The 18,345-nt window shown below is 42.1% G+C and overlaps 1 long non-coding RNA gene across 1 annotated transcript in view; it reads left to right on the top strand.

The window, feature by feature from the left end:
- The first annotated feature begins 9,923 nt into the window (after positions 1–9,923).
- The window catches only part of LOC116184039 (uncharacterized), a 35,439-nt gene continuing 27,017 nt past the window's right edge, over positions 9,924–18,345 (top strand). The window contains exon 1 of the long non-coding RNA XR_013340727.1: positions 9,924–9,971. This is a non-coding gene — a long non-coding RNA (uncharacterized LOC116184039). The remainder of the gene's footprint in view (positions 9,972–18,345) is intronic.

Below are 18,345 nucleotides of genomic sequence, written 5' to 3'. Positions count from 1 at the left end.
AACGTTTGAATAACCTTTGAAATTATTGACAAATCGGCCCCAATGGACTGCCTAGGAGCCTAACACAGAAGAAAGAGATCGATGACAATGCTGCAGAGACAGGATCCAGGCTGCACAAGCAAGGGGATATGCTATATGATTTTTGCATGCTGCCACTGGAGCACAAGCACAGCAGGAATGATGCACTCTCAGAGTGGACCTGCTTTTCCTCTCATGTCTTTCTGGCAGGTTGAGTTCACCAGGCTCCTTCTCACAGCAGGGCCTGGGTTCATCAGGAGCTTTGGAAGAAGTGACAAGCTGAAGCCACCAAGGGCTATAAACCAGTGAGGACTTAACAGAAGCTTGAGGTTTATGTTGTGTGAACCTGGAAACTCCAATGCACCTTCTCATCTCTTGAATTTCACCCACTTCATAAGGAATTCACTCCAAATCCTTGTGTGATCTCTGCTGCCATCACATAGAAGTGTCTATAATCTAGAACATCAATTCAGCCACAATTTAGCCTCAAATATTTTCCAGTTTTCAACTGGGGAAGAAGTACTTTATTCAGAATCTCAAAAGAAATCTGTTTTAAAACTTAAGTCACCACTGTTTGCGTCAAGTTCATGTTACTTTTCTTCCTTCTTTTCTCATGAGAATTGAGATCCTTGAGTTTAACCATTTCCATAGGAGTTCTGGCTGTTGGCAGGGCTTGGCACAAGGGCCATGTTCACATTTTTCACTCTGATTCTTCTAGGCTACCCAGGAGGTTTGAAGTCAATATGCACACACTTGAAATGTAGGTAACAAAGTTAATTTCCTAATGGCTGTTACACCCCATTCTATAGGAAAAGCACTATTTAGCAAAGTTTATTTATCAAAGCTTAGATGTTTGGTGGACTCCTTTACTCCACTATTTTCTTTTACCAGATAAATGTGTCCCACCCGGGCCTGCTTGGCACAACAGTGACCTCTAAAGGCTCATTAGATTAATGGTGTCTCCAGAGTTATCCAGCTTTAATTCTTATTTAAAGGTAGATGTGTGGCTCTGTATCAGGTATTACCCCCTTCATGCTGAGCACATCTTTAGAAAGGTCAGCTTTTGGTAGGATCTGAATGCCTTCTCCTTTTCCCTTGTGCTGTATAAAGGCACCTGACCTTTCAGTGATCCAAATTTCTCTTCCTTTCCTCTTCCCTCCACCCTCCCTCCAACCTATTATTTATTGAAGTGGAAAGGACTTCCCCCTGCCATTTTTATTTCTCCAAATATTTTCTAAAATAAGTGACCAAAACCAGTGAGGACACAAGTTAAAATCCAGGCTACCTTGATATTTCACCAGGAACCTCCTCTTTTCAGGGCAATCCCATTGTGCCAATTTGGAGCTGTGGATATGGTTCTGCTCTGTCTTGCACTGTGAGACCCTATGTTATTTTTAGTAGGTGAGTGCATTTAAATGCAAGATACGTATGTTTGGGGGGTTTTCACTTTAAAATGTATTTTATACCAAGAAATTGGTGTTTGATTGGGCTGATTAAAGATGGAAAGAAGTAGAAGAAGGAACAAAGCCCAGGGGAAGAGGCAAGAAAGGATAATGGGCTAGTAAGGGTTTACATAAAGCAGAGGAAGCAGAGTGTAAATATGGGCAAAGGGGCAAAGTGAGAAAGGGGACAGTGAAGGCCTGGGGGAAATAGGAAAGCCTTGAGTAATTGCAGGATTTTAAAGACAGCTGCAATGGGTAGGAGGCAAAAGTTGAAGCAAAACCTGTGATCCTACCTAGACACCTTAATTATCACTGCAGTTTTGCAGCTGTGGGTTGTACATGTCTCCTGTTCAATTGACTTGCTGTCCCTTTCCCCAAACCACTTTACCTCTGTTTCTAAAGGGGAAGTTTTCTAGTTTAACAGTTGTATTTTTTTTTAATTGAAAAGTGACATGGTTTTGGCAAACTTGTTTTCTGTCAGCAAGAAGCTGGTTAGCTCTTTGGTTAGTTCCACTTCCCTGGGAATTATCACTAATTGATTTTTTTGTTCAAATCACTGCACTCTAGGGACTTGTCTTTCTTGCTAAAAAAAGACTAAAACCAACTGCATTTGGAGGTGGTATCCCTGCCTGGGCTGTTCAATTCATATACTTTTATTATGAACATCTTTGCCCTTTTTGTATGGTCCTGATGGCATTCTTTGCTTGAGAGTTTTTCTCCCAGCGGGTTGGTCTCTCCCACTCACTGTAGCTGGGGATTTGCTGCTTGTTTTTCTATGGAGCTGGGTTCATCTGGGATTAATAAAAAGGTCTTTTAATTCTGTTTGGCCAACTCCACCGTAGAATGATTGAGAGAAGCACATTACAGATAAAATTATTCTGTTTTGGACCTCACAAGAGCACCCTTTTGCCCAGGTTTGGGACTCAGAACAATGAGATTCTGCTGGAGATTTATCACGTGCCTGGTGACAAGGAGCTGGAAAATTATCTAATATTACTCAAAAAGAGTGCACAATGCATGCAAAGTTGTTCAGAAACAATATTAGCCAGACTCATTATTAAAAACCTAGAATTCAAAGTGTGACTGTAGACAAAAACTTAGCTTGAGGGGATGGGAAGGAAATGAAACACCCTGTGCTTTAAAGGACTCATACGAAAATGTTGTGAAGGAGAACTAGCTCCAGTTTACAGGAATAAAACCCACGGCTGAGAGCTGTGAGGAAGATGATGCTGTTCAAATTGCTGAGCAAAGCATGTCTGGGTCTGAGGAGTGGGTTCACCTCCTGGCCAGCCCCAGAGGGAGGCACAGGCCCCCTAGGAGCTGCGAGGGTCCCCCATGGTGGCAGCCGTGCGTGTAGCCAAAGGCAGAGTGGGTGCTGAGCTGGCACAGGACAGCCTGGAGTGGAGCTGGGGGGCCGTGCCCGTGCCAGGGCTGGGGAGGGCTGGGTTTGCCTCTGCTTGATTAGCACTCCCTGTGACCAGGGGCACTTCGGGTGTATCTCACTCTGTTTATGTTTTTGGCTCTTATAATGAAAATGAGATCCCTCGTGTAGCCCTCTGCCATTTTGCACGTCAAACTGAAAGTATATATGCTCGTTGTGGGTATTAGTGTCTCAGCTTAATGACAGAAGCCTCGGACAAATAAATCCGTGTGCCATGGAGGATTTCCCTAATGAAACTGAAGTACAATACTGTTTACATAATGTCCTTTAGACCCTATTCAAAACAGCAAATGCTGGACGTCGCCGTTATCCACCGACACCAGCTAATGCAGGCAGAAATGAAAATGTAATGCAAAGTGGCAGCTCCTTTTAACTTTTTTCCAAGTCTCTCTATAGTGGCTCTGAGCATGCCCTCTGAACTTTTCCCCTCCTGGATACTGGGGTTTTTTATATGTTGGTTTTTGGTTGGCTTTTTTTTTTTTTTTTTTTTTTTTTTCTTTAATATATTGACATTCCAGCCCTTGGAACAAGGTCTTCACTCCTTTTCTCATTTCAAGATCTTGTTTTGGGAGAGCTCTAACACCTGTCCACTGATCGCCTGCCAGTCTGCATCTGTGCCCAGCTGACAGAGCTGTCTGCTTTGACTAATGATGTGATTGATGGACAAAATAAGGAAGAACACACAAAAAAACATTTCTGTCTGGTCTGGTGTGTCAGCAAGCCTTCATCAAGTGGCTGCTGAAGGTATATTTTGCTGCATGCCTCATTACACAGTAATGGCATTCCCAGGCAAAGCTGTTTCTTTTCATGACACAAGACAGCAGGCAGCTTTATGGACTCTGGGCCTATCGAGCCTGGAGGAGAGAAGCACTAAAGAGTGGTCATTTCCAAAAGTGCCTCAAGTTGCTTTTTTGTTGTCATGAATTTAATATGAATCAACACAATATGAAATGAGCATGAGGAATTTTAGTGACTAGTCATTTTTTAAGACTGCTGTCTAAACAGCCATCAAGGAAAAAAACCCAAACATTTTCTTCTACGAAACCTGTTGCAAAAAGAAGTCATCTGTCAATTTTATTACATTAAAAAAGTACACAGAGGTGTATAGTCCAAACAAATGCCTACTTCAGTGCTAAACATGTGGAAAACACCACACATGTAAAGTAAAAAAAAAAAGGCAAGTGAGTGGCAGAGTGAATGGAGTATTTAACTGAGGTTTAAATGACTGTGTTTGAAGAAGGCTCTTGTGCAGTTCATATATCACGTTAGGGACTGCCTGCTTCAGGAAACACAACAATTAAGTGACAGTCATTAGGCAACAGGGCATGGGGCTGTGGAAGGGTGCCCACCAAACCCCCAGCACGCTTTTTGCTGCAGCGAGGGAGGGGCAGGACTGATCCAAGAAGAGAGGGAAAGAGGTGGGAGGTTCCTCCCCTGCACACAGCACCAGCCTCCATTTTCCCCCTCTGCTCAAAGTTGTGCCATTCACATCTATCCTCCATCCTTCCCACAGCTGCTTTTCACTCGGTGTCTCCCCTCCCCTTACTTCCCATGGACTTTTTGCATTTTGAAACACTTCATTTCATCCATGAAAAGAACCAGAAAATTAGTTATGCTTGTTCACAAAAAATTTTTGGATTGTTTTCCTGTTCCTAATGCAAGAGGTCTTTTACCATGGGCTGTTTGGGATAATTTGTGAATTTAATGAGTTGTGATTAGTTAAGAAATTGTTCTTCATGTAATAAATCCTACACACTAAATTAAAAAATGTACATGAGTTCTTTATACCCACTTAAAGAGAGAAAAACATCGATGTAAATTCTTGTTATGACAAATGTAAAAGATAATCTTTTAAAGTGCATTTAATTTACTGTAATAGTAAGAACCACTTTATCGATGCCTAAGAGTACAGAAAAAAATGAATACAGGATAATTCAAAGCAAATAAATAGCACGATTAAATTCAGTATGGCACTTACTTACAGACACAATCACGTTACCCTTGCATACCAGTTGAAAGAATAATCACAGAATACCATTTTTTTGATTCAAGAATAAAAGGCTTCTGCATAGATGTGGATAACTCGGCAGGCTGTTAACCTGCTTTCTCTAGTCTCGGTACTAAATAAGGCAAATTCAGGCTCAAGGGAAGAAGAAATTCTGTTGATTGAAAAGTTTAAACAAAGCAATTATTCTATCAAGTGCAGTAGGGGAGCTAAGTACCACGAAATATCAAACACCTGCAGGTTTCCAAGAAGTTCTCTGCTGAAAACCAGAAGCAGCTGGGTGGAGGAGAGACCATTTTATCAGTAACCAATGGGTTTCTGTGCTCCACTGACCTTGAAGTCAATACCAGTGCCAAGAGCTCACTGTCTGCTGTTTCTTCTTGCGTTATTGGTTTGAGAACCATAAAAATGTCAGAGATTTACTATAAATCACAATTCAGTGGGGTTTTGTTGTCTTGGTTCTTTTTTTTTTTTTTTTTTCTCTTTAGCTGTGCCTGACCATATTCATTTGTGAATTGAGGGCAAGTAGTTAGCAGAATGTGTCTTGTAGTCTTTTCCAGGGAGCTTTGCTGTACCTCTAACAGAGAGTTTTGTGTTTCTGTGCTAATTTGGTAACGCTGGTGGGTGGGGCTGGGTGGGGGCAGCTGGTGGGAGCTGCTGGGCTCCTGCAGTGGGCTGTGGTGTGAGCCCAGACAGGACAAATGGCTATTTTCTTATCTCCCTTGCCGCTTTTTTTTTAAATCACTCGGATTCAGTTTCTACTTTGGTAAGGTAGACATTCCATTTTTTTGGCCTGTTTTCCCTGAAGTTGTTGTGTGTGTCAAATTTGTCATGGTTTAATGGCTTACTGTATTTCCCTGCACTGGAACCACTAAACACATTTTCATTTAAGTTGGGATCTTTAAAGAATGATCATCTTATCCATCTGTTCAGAAAGCACGAAGACACAAATCTGGGTCAGAAAAGAGACTTGGAAAAATCCCCTGTACTCAATCAGTTTCTGGCAAGTGAATTTGTCTCATGACTTCAGGAGCTGGTGGGAAAAGAGAATTTAGCTGCAAAAATATTGTTATCAGCTCTTTGCTTGGAGCCATGGCAAACAGGTTTCCAGTTTTGTAGATGGCAGCAGAGAAACTCAAAAGGATATTTAACCTTAGGTTATTTTCTTTAATCTTAGAAGAAGCAGCCACCCGTTAACATGCCTATATATATATTTATATATAGGAACATACAATCTTTTCTTTCCTAATCAGGCTTGTGTATCTCCCTTGATTGATTTTTCTTTTTCCTAAATCTTTAATAATTTTTCTTCATGGTTTCTGCATCGTGTCCAGGATTTTCTTTCTGTTCTCTGTACGTGATACAGTAGTTAAAATCTATGGCTCTAGAAGAAATCTGCTTTTTTCTTCATTGTTTCCGACAGGGGGGAAAAAGCCTCTGAAGATCAGATGGCTTAATTAAGTGTCATTTTGATTGGAGGATGGGGGGGCAGGGAGTATATTTGAGATATTGCAACTATTTTATAAGAATATATTTATAAAGGGATAATCTGTACAAAAAGAAAAGCAGATTTTGTCCTTGCCTGCTTTTTGAACCCGGGTCCTGGGAGTGGAATCCGTAGTTCATTGAATGTTTGAACTACAGTTTCAATTTTTTCTCGATGAGCACCTTATTCCAATGGAGTTCCTAGTGATTGAAATGGGGATTTGACACGTACAAGGCTTTTGAGTGGTGTGTTGTTGGCCTGTGCTGCTGAGGCTGAGTTGTGCTCCTTGCTCCTACTGGAATCACCAGGAACCTGTGAACTCATCCCAGAACACCTGGCCCTTTTGGGAAAAGCTTTTGGTTCTGCAAAGTTGCTATGGACGTTTGCAATATTTGGTTCTGTTGAAGGCATTGTGGCGTCCTCTCAATTGTCACTTATCAATATTGGTTGTTACTGATATATTTTGTTCATATTAATTTGCACAAAGGAGCAGGATTGCAAGAACAAAGGCTGTATGCAATTCTTGCTGGGGAAGGGAGATGGATGGTCCTGCAGAGCCAGGACGGAGTTGTTCTTTGTTGGTAGTGAGGAGCTCTGTTTCATTTGAAGAGCTGATGTGCCAGGCCCTGGGGAGGCATTGGCTCCGGCCACGCTTTCCCCGCTCCTTTCTCCCGGCTCACTTGAGTGGGATCCTGCAGTGGCCTCTCTGAAACACAGAGCAAAGCATTTTCTGGGAACCACCAACCCTGCCTTTGCATGGCGAACAATGGTGGCAGCAAGGCTGGCACACACAGCGCTGGTGATGGTCCTGTTCTGGGAAAAAGCCACACAAAATATTCAATAAACCAGGGATTGCGAGACTAGAACGCTGCAGACATGTCAAAGCCTGGAATGTTTAATGGAAAATCTTACATTCTTGTTGATTATTAACATGAGGACATTTTTCCACTTAAAAAGGGGGAAAACTAATTATTAGTTCTTGAGTGCTCTGTGACCACTGATCTTTATAGAGTGCTATGATGACTGGAGCTGTGCGAATAACTGATGTTTCCGTTCCTTGGCAATACTAAATATGGATAAATAGTTGAGTCAAATGAGTTTTTTTTTTCTTCCTCTTCTTGACTGTTGACTTTTATTTCTTTTTCTAGCTTTCAAAACAGAATGGAAGAAAATTTCAAAGAAAACTTCAGTTTAAAATGCTTCAGTATTTTCAGATTTTTATTTTTTAGTGTCACTGTGGTCTTAGCAATGCAAAAGGTGCAGTGACATGGAAGGAAATTTGTAGCTGTTTTCCTGTTTTCAGATTTGGTTTTGGTTTGGTTTTGTTGGATTTTTTTAACTTGAGAGGCAGATTTTCATAGAATAATTTTTGCTTATATTTAGTGACAGTACCTTGCATATGGAAATCCCTAAAATGTGAGATTAAGAACCTATCAGCTAAATGCAATAAAATAAATTTTAAGCTTCTGGTGTCCACAAGAGGGGAAGAATCTTGGTCTTTGTTAGCACTTCCCTCAGGTTGTAAGGCTGATAGGGAGTTTTAGAGCCCCATACAGTGACCCCTCAGACCAAGCTGCTGAAGGCTGCCCTGTGTATTTGTGGGTGAGGAGAGATCCTCAGCCACCACAGAAGTTTTCTCCTAATTTATGCTGCATTTTTTTGTCCCTGCAGAGTTTTGTGTGTGGGTCTATACATCCAAATCAGAGAGTTCCAGTGCATTTTGACCACACCTTTTCCCTTTAAACATGTCCAGCAAGGGGCAGAGGGGAGGAGCTGTGTTGTCCATCATTTTACAATCTGCTCCTGTGAAAAGCACGGTGAATATACACACAATTGTATTAAATGTTATGTGCATATGTAATACATTAGGAGAATGCCGTGTATAATGCAGCCACCATATGTCATATAAAATAAAAATGAAGAGGGTATATGAGCAAATACTGTAGAGCATATGGCAATATGAATATTAACCTCAATCTATAAATAGCTTCTGAAGTATCTGCTTTAAAACAGGGAAAGAAACTTAACATAATAGCAATTGAGGAGAAATTGGGCATCTTTTAAAGTTCTTGATGTCAAGGAGGCAAAATACCATTTCAATACTTAGATTTAATATGTACTTCCCACAAAAATAAATCATGTAATATTTTCATGGCAGGCATAGAATTTTATGATTTTTATGACGATCATGGAATTGGGATTCATATTTCATAGATAGCACTAATAACAAAGAAAATGCATGTGAGAAAAGGTCTTCAGGAGAGAGGAATGGCAGTGAAGTCACAGAAAGGAATAGAAGACTCAGAATAATTAGGTATTTTTTATAGGTTTGGGGTTTGTATTCAGAATAGCTTTCGGTACATTCACAAGACAAGCACATTGATTTTAAATGTTTAAAATGGAGAACAATAAATTTCCTGATTTCCAATTGTAGTCACAGTAAGACTTTGACTTTGAACTAATTGCTTTGGAGGTAATTTAACATGTGTTTGATCTTAACGCTGGGTTTGTTCATATATGGGGTTTGTACCGGCTGACCATGAACCAGTGTCTGATTCTCTTCCCCTGATCTCCTGAAAGACAGAAGGGTGTAACACACTTGGGTCGCTACAGTTTGCTCGTTGCATTCCCTATCAGTGAATGCTCCAAAGCCTGATCTCGTATGGAGAGACTAACGATGTTAACGTTGTTAACGATGACTTGTCAGCCAGCATTACCCCAAGGAAAACAGTGTTTCCTGCTATGTGGGATGCTTTGAAGGGAGGGCAGAGAGCACTATGAATTTATGCCCTAAGCAAAATTAAAAGATGAACCTTGATTATCTTGAGCCTCCCTGGCATATGGGGCAGCCTTAGAACAGGGACAACACACAACAGTTTTACCAAGCAGCTTAATTGGGATATTCTGCCAGGGCAATGTGGGGACTTGGATTCGATGCCCACCTTTGTTTATCAGGGGACTTGTGACTTGGGTTTCCTGCTTTCCTAGATATGCAGTACAGATTTGGTTACACTGGGGTACCACAAGGGAAATATTCCCCATCTTTCCTATGGCAACTGCTTCAGTTTTCACCCAGGCTTGGTTCCTTTCTGTTTACTGTATTTTGCTTTCTTTGTGAGTGGTGCTGCCATGTGAATAAGAGTCTGGCTGGCTCTGGCTTCCCAAAGGTTGACTCCAGTCCTCAAGGGTAATTTTCAGCTTAATTACTTCTCATTTGAGTAGAGGGTCCCAGCTAGCTGGAGGAAAAGCAGGCTGTAAGGAGAAAGGAAACTGCTTGGGGAAGAAAGGGGAACAGTGCAGTAGGAAGAGGGAAATCTGTTTCTGTTGCAGAAGACATGAGGTGCTCAGGAAGGAAGGCCTTGGCTGTGGGAGTATTCAGCTTTTGCCTTGAAGCAGCCAAGCTGCAGTGCCTGCCAAGAAAATGAAAAAGGATATTTTCTTTTACCAGGAATTAGCCCAGTCCATGTTTTCATTGCTGAGGGGGCACAGGATAATGCTGCTATCAGCTTCGTTATTTACTTCATCTCTGGCTCACTCAGCAGCTGCTTCCTTGAATCAACATGTCCCTACCAAATTATGGTAAGGTTTTTTACTTAATTTCTGAAATAAGCCAAAAGTCTTTTAAGAAAAAGAATTGATTGCTAGGGCAGACTCTTTTGGGGCCAGTTTTAACAGCATTTTAACAGCATTTCATAGAGTAGAAACCTTGAGGAGATGACCCTTTGAGCTGGCGTGGATTTTCTGAAGACCAGGCTGTATATGAAGGGCTCAGTCCATGCCCCTGTCCTGGGATGCAGCACTAAGAAATACAAGGCAGTTATTGATGTGGTACTTTCTCACAGAATTTGTAGGAATTTATCCTAGGAAACTTTCCAGGTCTCGCCTAACAGGGAAAATTTAAGAAGCAGCAGCTCCTTCCCTTCATCCTGATGGCAGACCAGCAAAGGCAAATACTGGGAACACTGGTAGCAGTGGGCAACATTTCTGCTGTAAGTATTTCAATTTCTACCACCTTATCTCAGGTGTCTGGACTGGTGCTGGCCTTAGGCATGGAAAATGTGCTCTGTGAGGGTGAATTACAGCATCACCTGTACACAAACCATATTGCAAATGCAGAGGGGCAGGTGCCAACGTGCAGCTTGTGCTTTATCAAGTACTCTGTGGATGTGCTTTCACTGCTGTCAGTGCCTGGGGTTTGTTACCTGGGCACTAAAGACCTGTGGGTTGGGAATTAGGTTGGCTCAATTCTACGTTTTCCTTTTTGCTGGGAATTTGAGCTGTGGTTTCTAGAACATGGGAGACAAAAGGTAGATGCAGACTGGTTTTTTGTGGTTTTTTTTTTGTTTTTGTTTTGTTTTGTTTTGTTTCTTTTTTTTTTTTTTTTTGAGAGATTAGTAACAGCCCTGCACTGCCCTGAGCCACCCACTGCCGCAGGTCAAGTTTTTAGAAGAGAAACCATCTTGCAGGGTGACCCTGCAGCTGGCTGCTCACCTGGCAGGAGTTACCCCTAAAAACCTTGTGATACTCTAGCATTGCTGGTTTTCCATATTATTAGGACATGATGGTCCCAAAAGGCTTGTATGTATAGGTTTTACTTCTTTAAGTGCACATGCATCTGATTGAGCTGGTAGCATGCTTTGACAATGTGTCTGTCACACTTCCCCTCAGCTATTCAATTCACTGGGGTCTGCTAGTGGGGCATTTCATATCATATTCTGTAGTACCTGACAGGAATATAAGGAAAGGACCCCACAAAATATCTGAATTTTACCTTTACCTTCTAAATTATCATGGCTTTTTAGCTCTAAGCTTTGGTCCAGCCCTGTTTTGCTTTCCATCAGGTTAATAACAGTTAGCAGAAATAATCCAGCAGAGCAGCCTTCTCATAGCAGTTGTCATTACTAGCAAGCATAGTAAAGAAAAATAATTGACTAGCAAAAGGTTTGATAACTCAGAGTTTTATGTTTCTCAGAAATGACTCATTCCCATATGCATCCTCCAAACTGCATTCTGCACGCTGAACTCACCATAACCTGCTCTTAGAGAGGCTCTTCTCTCACATTCCCATTTTGGCATTAGAAGCAATAAAAGTAACAGCAGCTTTGAAGAGCATGTAAATGTATAATGGCTTTCCAAAGCGGATTGATAATTACTTATTGCACTAAATAATCCTAGAAGTGTGTTAGCGGAGGAATGTGAGAAGAACGAATGAACTTACATACGTAGAGAAATCTATGCATCCCTTCTGCTGTCTGATTCATTTAAACAGTCTTATTACAGTATCAGTGTGGAGGGGAGATAATGAAGGCTGTCTTATGTTGTTATATCTTTTTTCCAGCTTGTTTTATTTTAAGAAATGCAATGGTAGCTCTGGGTGGAGCTAACAGTCACCACTGCCACTAGAATGTAGCATTTACTTCACTCTGCATAATGTGAAGCATGCAGCAAACATACTAGGTGTAATAACTTTAATTTTGTGCAGCAATTATTTAATATCTTGATGGTGATGGAGTTTTGTTATTTTGAAAAATATTTCCTTTTGTAGATTTTTAAAAAATAAGCTTTCAGCTGGCACCAAGTAGATTAATCTGACCTTTTTAAAGCTAATTTCCAAGAATTACCTCCTCTTTTAAGCTAAATTATTTTGTAAATAAAAAGGTGTGACACAAGAGCATAGGAAGCAATTGAGCTTTATTCATCAATGGCTGTCTCTTGACATCAGTCAGCACAGCAGAGCTCAATACTTCTGTGAGAGGACAGCTAGCAACGTGTTGCTGGCTACTTTTTTCTTTCTTCCTCTTTTTTTTTTCCTTTGATACTCTTTGGAGGTTGACTTTTCTGCAGGTAGCTTTTAATTTAGTGGGTAAGAAATAACACTTGTTCTTTATCCATTCACAGTGAATGAGAGATTCGTTCTTATGGTATGAAGGACTTGTTTTGGTATCTGCTGCAGGGATATTGGGAAAGTGGAATTTTTAGAGGTGCTGAATGACACCTGAAAAGAGGTAGCTCAGGTTACATCCAGCTGACATTCAAGTCTTCAAACGGATGCAGCTGCAAACATCCATTTAAACCTTCAACTGAGTTGTGAGTAATTTTAAACTAATTGTTACTTGAGATGTACACAGAGTGGCACTAAGAATGTGTCCTGCCCCCCTTCTGATGGTTGGGTTTGGGCTGAATTTTTGTGGGCTCTGCCCTGTGCTTGGCCACCAGGCCCCCCTGGCTGCCAGCAGTGGGGGCACCGAGGGCTTGAGCAGCAGCTATTTCTGAAACCATGCCATGGGGGAGAACAAGGCATGAGGATATTGCAGAGGGGGAAAGTGCACGTCTCTTTTTCAATGTAATTTATTTTTATTTCCATCTGTAATCACAATTTTTGCCCTCGATGAAATCTTGGGACCGGGAACCTTATCCCTGGTGTAGGTGAAAGATGATGCAATGCTGACACAGTTTGTGCCTCCTCGTGTTCCCGTGTCCCACCTTCAACTCTGGCAGAGGGGTTACTGTGCCAGGCATCTGCAGGAATATTCACTTCATTTAACTAGTTCAGGGAGCAACGATTTTGCAGCTGATATTTCAAATCTCATCTGTCTGTCCACTCTCACTGAGGAGGGTTAAACGAACTACTTACTTGTCACAGAATCCATGACAAATTCATTGACATTGAATATATTTCAATTAACGAAATTAACTGGAAATATTTAGCATTAATTGGTCAGTGCCTTTTTTTTTAATTCCTACCTCTCCCTTCTGGAAAAGAATGTTTGGTTGCTTGTTTTCCTTACAAAAATCCCATGGAATATGTTTGGAAATATTTTAGGGCTAAAATCCTTGGAAGAAATCAGCTAGAATTACACCTTCTCTGCGAAATAGCAGCAATTAGGACAGACGTCCTCCTCTAACTCTGAGCCAGGCAGCTTGGGTGACAAATATGTCAAATTAATACATCACCAGGTATGAAAGCGCAGTTAGAATTTGACTGAGGTACTTCCAGCCTGAAAAAGAGAACGATTTATCAATGCAAACTTAATAACATCTATTTGAATCTAACTAAAAATCAATATTTCATTACCAAATTGTTAGTGAGAATGAAGAAAAATTGCGGAAGTCGGGCAGTTTGGTGGAAGAGAAGCATCAGGAGTTCAATGCGAAGACGGGATGATTCATGAGGCCAAGCTGGTGGAAGGGTGAAGGAGGACGAATGCAGAAAACTTGGAGGGCCCTCTCTCTGGTGACCTTGGCAGCAAAAGGGAAAAAAATACCAGAAAATGAAAGTGACTGTCAACTCCCAACAGGGATGGATCACACCATAAATCAAGCATGGCCCTGAGAGAGAAGAGAGGGGCTTAGGGTGGGGGGCGAGCGTGGCAGTAGAAGCCGTTGGGTAATTTAACTCTTTGAACCTTGGATGCCTTTTATTCGTAGTTTAGCGAGCTGGTAAAACACATGTGAATCCCTTCCCTTTGCAGTGGTTTACATAAAAGTGTGTCAGGGGCAGATAGATGGTGAAACATTGCTTTCCATTGGCTGGGATTTAGAGTACAGTACCAATAAGTATTTCCTTCAGCCCAGGAAAAGAGAAAAATGAGAGACGGAGGCTCCTGTGACACATAACTAAATCAGTTGGTTGGGAGGCCTAATCCAGGAGAGACTTTTGGGTGATTTGCAGGGGAAAAAAATATAGATTTAAGGACATTAGTATTTCTATTACTGAAATAATCTATTGATCCAAACAGCAAGCAAAAAAATCACTCCTTTAAGCCTGAAATACAAAGGAAATGGAAGGTCTCTTGGCTTTTTTAAACTTTTAATATTTGTTTAGTTCTTGAAATCTGTTCTCTGACAGAAGTGAAGGAGGTGACTACCACAGAGGGGGAGGTGACTGCCACAGAGGGGCTTGTAACTGTCATCTGACAGGGCTGGAAGGGGATTTGCAGGAAATGTGAATATTACCTCTCAGTCAGAATTAAAACAGTATCTGAGCACTTTATTTGCTAAAGAGAGGCACAGAGTATTCCTTCCTGCTTTTCACAGAGACTATTTTTTACCCATGGTCCTGATACATTTTCTTACATTTTAAGGCTTTTTTTCCCCCCCTTTTTTAATCCATCACAATAAGAAACCTGTGTTTTCTTTGAGACCCAAATGGATGTGTATTCTTACCATGCTCACTCCATGAACAGTGAGCATCTTCCATTTCCAGTTGTAAAAAAAGACTGACAGCAGAGCATCTGTAGTCCTGCTGTGGTGGGAGGCAAGCCCTGTGCTTATCCTCAGGTTTCCATGAAGACACAGTGCAGCCTGTTCCATCCATACTGCCAGGAAAGGTCTCTATGGTTATTGCATTTGACATCTGCCTTTCTGAATATTGAGGGCTGGCAGAAATAACAGTGCTAGAGGCATTAGAAATACACCTTGGGAACTCCATGTGGGAATGTTCCAGTGCTGGGGCTCCTGCTGCAGTCCAGAGACTTGAGCCACATCTTTGGAAGCAGCATCAGGGAGTAGTTGCTGTGTTTCCACACCCCTTATAGTGGCTTTCACCACGGGTATGGCAGTTTTCCATCCCCTGGGGAGAAGGCAAAGGAGGGAGGTGGTTCCCAAGCTCTTAAGGCTTGAAGGTGGTAGGAAGATGCAATAAAATCTGAATGGTGGGTTGAGGGAGAGGGACTGATGTGCTGTGCTGAATAGCTCCCATTTCCAAAGAGGAGGAGAGTCCAGGACCTGTGGCACTACACTATATTAGGCCAGTGAAAGTCAGGCTTTCTTGTACCTGGGTCATCCTTTGGCCCACCTTTGTGTGGAGTGAGCCTGAAAATTAACATGCTTGTTCTTTCTTGACTTAGTTTTGAACCAACTTGCTGCTCTGTCTTGAGGCGTTTTCCTGCCTGGTGCTGGCCACAGGAGGGGTTGGTGTCTGGCATTGTGCAGCCGTGGGGCACCAGGCATGGGCTGTCACCTCCACCAGCACTCCAAGGTCATCTCTGTGCAGGAAGCCATCACAGACTGGATTTTGGGAGCAGCCTGATGCATTAGCTCTGAATGAGTAAGTAAGACTGCTTGCTGCAATTTCCCAGCACAGAGGTCCTGCTGACGAGGTACGTGGCACTCTGGGAGATGCTCCCAAGGATGTGGGTGCAAAGAAAGTGTCCAGAGAGTTCAGAGGGCTCCTGGCATTTTGTTAGCAGGCTGCTCCTGAGAGGTAAATCAGCTACCAGGAGGAGAGCCGATAAAGGACAGCGGTGGGGTTCAGAAAACATGGCACAGTATGTAGAGATCCTTACATGCCTGGCAGTTCACTTCTGGTACTGCTTTTTTATCTAAATATAGGGCTCATCTCAAAGCCTCACATGAGAAGTTGCAGATCTAATCAAGGTCAGAAGAACATTAAAAAAAATTGGAACAGGAAAAGGCCATCAGGACCAATGTTTCTGTTCCTTTTTTCCTCCTGTCTTAGCTCTGGATCTTGGCTCTAATTGCCATTTATTTTTTATTGCTCTCACTATACTTCTCATATAATGTTTATATTAATGGGCAGGGGGAGGGGGGAAGTGAAGAAACACCAGGAAATGGAGTGCAATTGGAGTATGTGAGATGTGGCTTTTGTCTTCTTTATCACTGTTTTCTTGTAGTACTTCCAGCTCAGATATTAATTTATCATTGAGAGTGCTGCAGAAGTGTGGTCCCTTGTATTTTATTGAAGGCTTGATCTAAATTCCAGATGGTCACCATGTGATCAAACCAGCCCTGGGCAAATAGGATATTTCTTTGTGTCTATATTTGATTTCTTTGCCAAATTCATACCTATCTAATCTTCTGCCCATGAGCCTGCATTCATTCATTCTTTAAAGAAGTGTGCAACAGCTCCACCTCCTCATGGGTTAGAGACAATAAGGGTGATTGCAAATATTCCGCATCTAAATGCAGTTAAAATGTGATACTGTTGCAGGCAAATAATAGCTTTTCACATCACAAAAATGTCTAGCTAAAGTTTACAACAGACAAATAATTCCTTTCCTTAAAGAATGAAGGGTTCTCAGAAAATATGCAGTGGGGGACGTGGGTGTATTGACACGATGCTGCTGCAAGGAAGTGCTTTGATTTTGGGGATGCGAAATGCTCTGAAATATTATTCAGGAAAATCCACGGAGCCAATCTGCTTGTGGAGTCCCTGCTTTATTGTAGGAGTTTAATAGATGTGAATGAGAGACTGTCTGTACCTAGCAGGTTCTTTCTTAAAAAGAAAGGCAAATTTCAGATTATAACAAAATATACTTCAGAACACAGAAGTAACAATATAAAAACCTTCTTAATCATGATAAGATTAAAGGATTTTTAAAATCTGCCTTGTAGTCACATTTCCATTTTCTGATAAATTCCATACTTTCAAATCACTTCTCATCATAATAATACGAACTGTAAAAAATCCTTCCATTTCTGCAGCGTGCTACAAAAAAAAAAAAAAAAGGGGGGGGTGGAAAGGGGAGAATTAAGAAGGCTCCAAGTTTTATCATTCTGTTCATAAAGCAGCACAGCAACCATAACTGCAGCACAGAAAAGAAACAGATACTGTAATGTCTGAGGTATTCTGTGCCATAAACTCCCATAATAGAAACAGATGGCAGAAAGGCGTTGGAAGTAAGGGAAGTACTGTACATGCAGCTCTACCCTAACATATGAAGAGATTCAGGCCTGACACGGAAAGGAATACGTCTGGAGCTCTGCCAGCGCTACTGTGTGTGCAGCAGTTGGTGCTGGAGAGGAGAGAACCTGCGATTTTGGGGCTGGGGCTCCGTGGCAGCTCAGCAGCAGGGCTTCTTGCTGTGCTCCAGCGGGGGTGGTGTTCTGGCTGGGACAGCAGAGAAGAGGGGAGCCCCTGTGGGGTGTCACTGGGAGCTCCCCCAAGGGCCCCTGGCGCTGTGGCAGCTTGGGCATGCCGCAGAGCTGCGTGCCAGGTACTGCTCTGGCACCTCTTCCTCCCTCTGCCTCTGCTAAGCAGAGATCTTAATATCTAAAGAGAGCCAAGCAAAGTTGTGTGGTGGGTATCATGCATGCAGTGAAAATGGCAAAACTATTTTATTCATTCCTGGCATCTCGCTGAGGAAGCCTCACTTGTTTCATCCGGCGTTGTTTCACTGGTCCTGCTATGAGTGAAAGGAAATATAATGTGTGCATTGCACTAGAGGGGGAGCTGAAGGTCAGGAGTGAAATATGGCTTTCTGCTGCACTTGGTCTCAGTCTGAATGTTACCTACATTATCATCAGAGCTCACTGTCATAATGGGGAGACCTTGTCACAGGAGGGAGGTCACCTAGAAACGGGAAGAAAAATTGGGGGGAAAATACTAAATAAGATAAACTAAAAAGAAGACCAGTAGGGTATCCAAACTTCCTTTGTGTATTTTTGAGAGCAGTAAATTATCTGCAAAAGACATGCTTGTCCTCAAGCACCTGAAATCCCACTGTTGTCCTGGGCTTGAAGTGCCGTTCTCCTAACTTCCTGGAGTTTTGTTATCAGCATCTTTCCACCAGGGAGTCCAGCTTTGACTTCTGTGCTTTTCTGATGTGTTGGATTTAAAAACTCCAATTCCATTTCAGGGCAGTCACCTTTAAAATACTCGGGCAAGAGGGGCATAAATCAGGTTATTTTCATTAGAAAACAGGTAATGATAAAGAAACTTCACTATTCTCTGTGCCCTAAGACTGCAGTCAGACCCCTGGGATGGGCCCCGTGCTGCAGGATGGCCCGAGAACGTGGCTGGGAGTGAGCTCTGCTTCAGCACTATGGGGGAATTGTGCCACAAAGTTTTTAGAGGTGAGACCTGTCCTTCCCTGTGTGGTTGAAATGTCTACTTAATTGCAGGGCGGGAGAGATTTTAAACATCAGTGCAAAGAGCTAAGTGTTGTGTGGGTCCACACTGTTTGCATCCCCTCCGGCCACCCAATTAACA

This window comes from Lonchura striata, chromosome 13 (assembly GCF_046129695.1).
Source record: "Lonchura striata isolate bLonStr1 chromosome 13, bLonStr1.mat, whole genome shotgun sequence".
NCBI lineage: Eukaryota > Metazoa > Chordata > Aves > Passeriformes > Estrildidae > Lonchura > Lonchura striata.
This window is presented reverse-complemented; position numbering and strand designations above follow the sequence as displayed.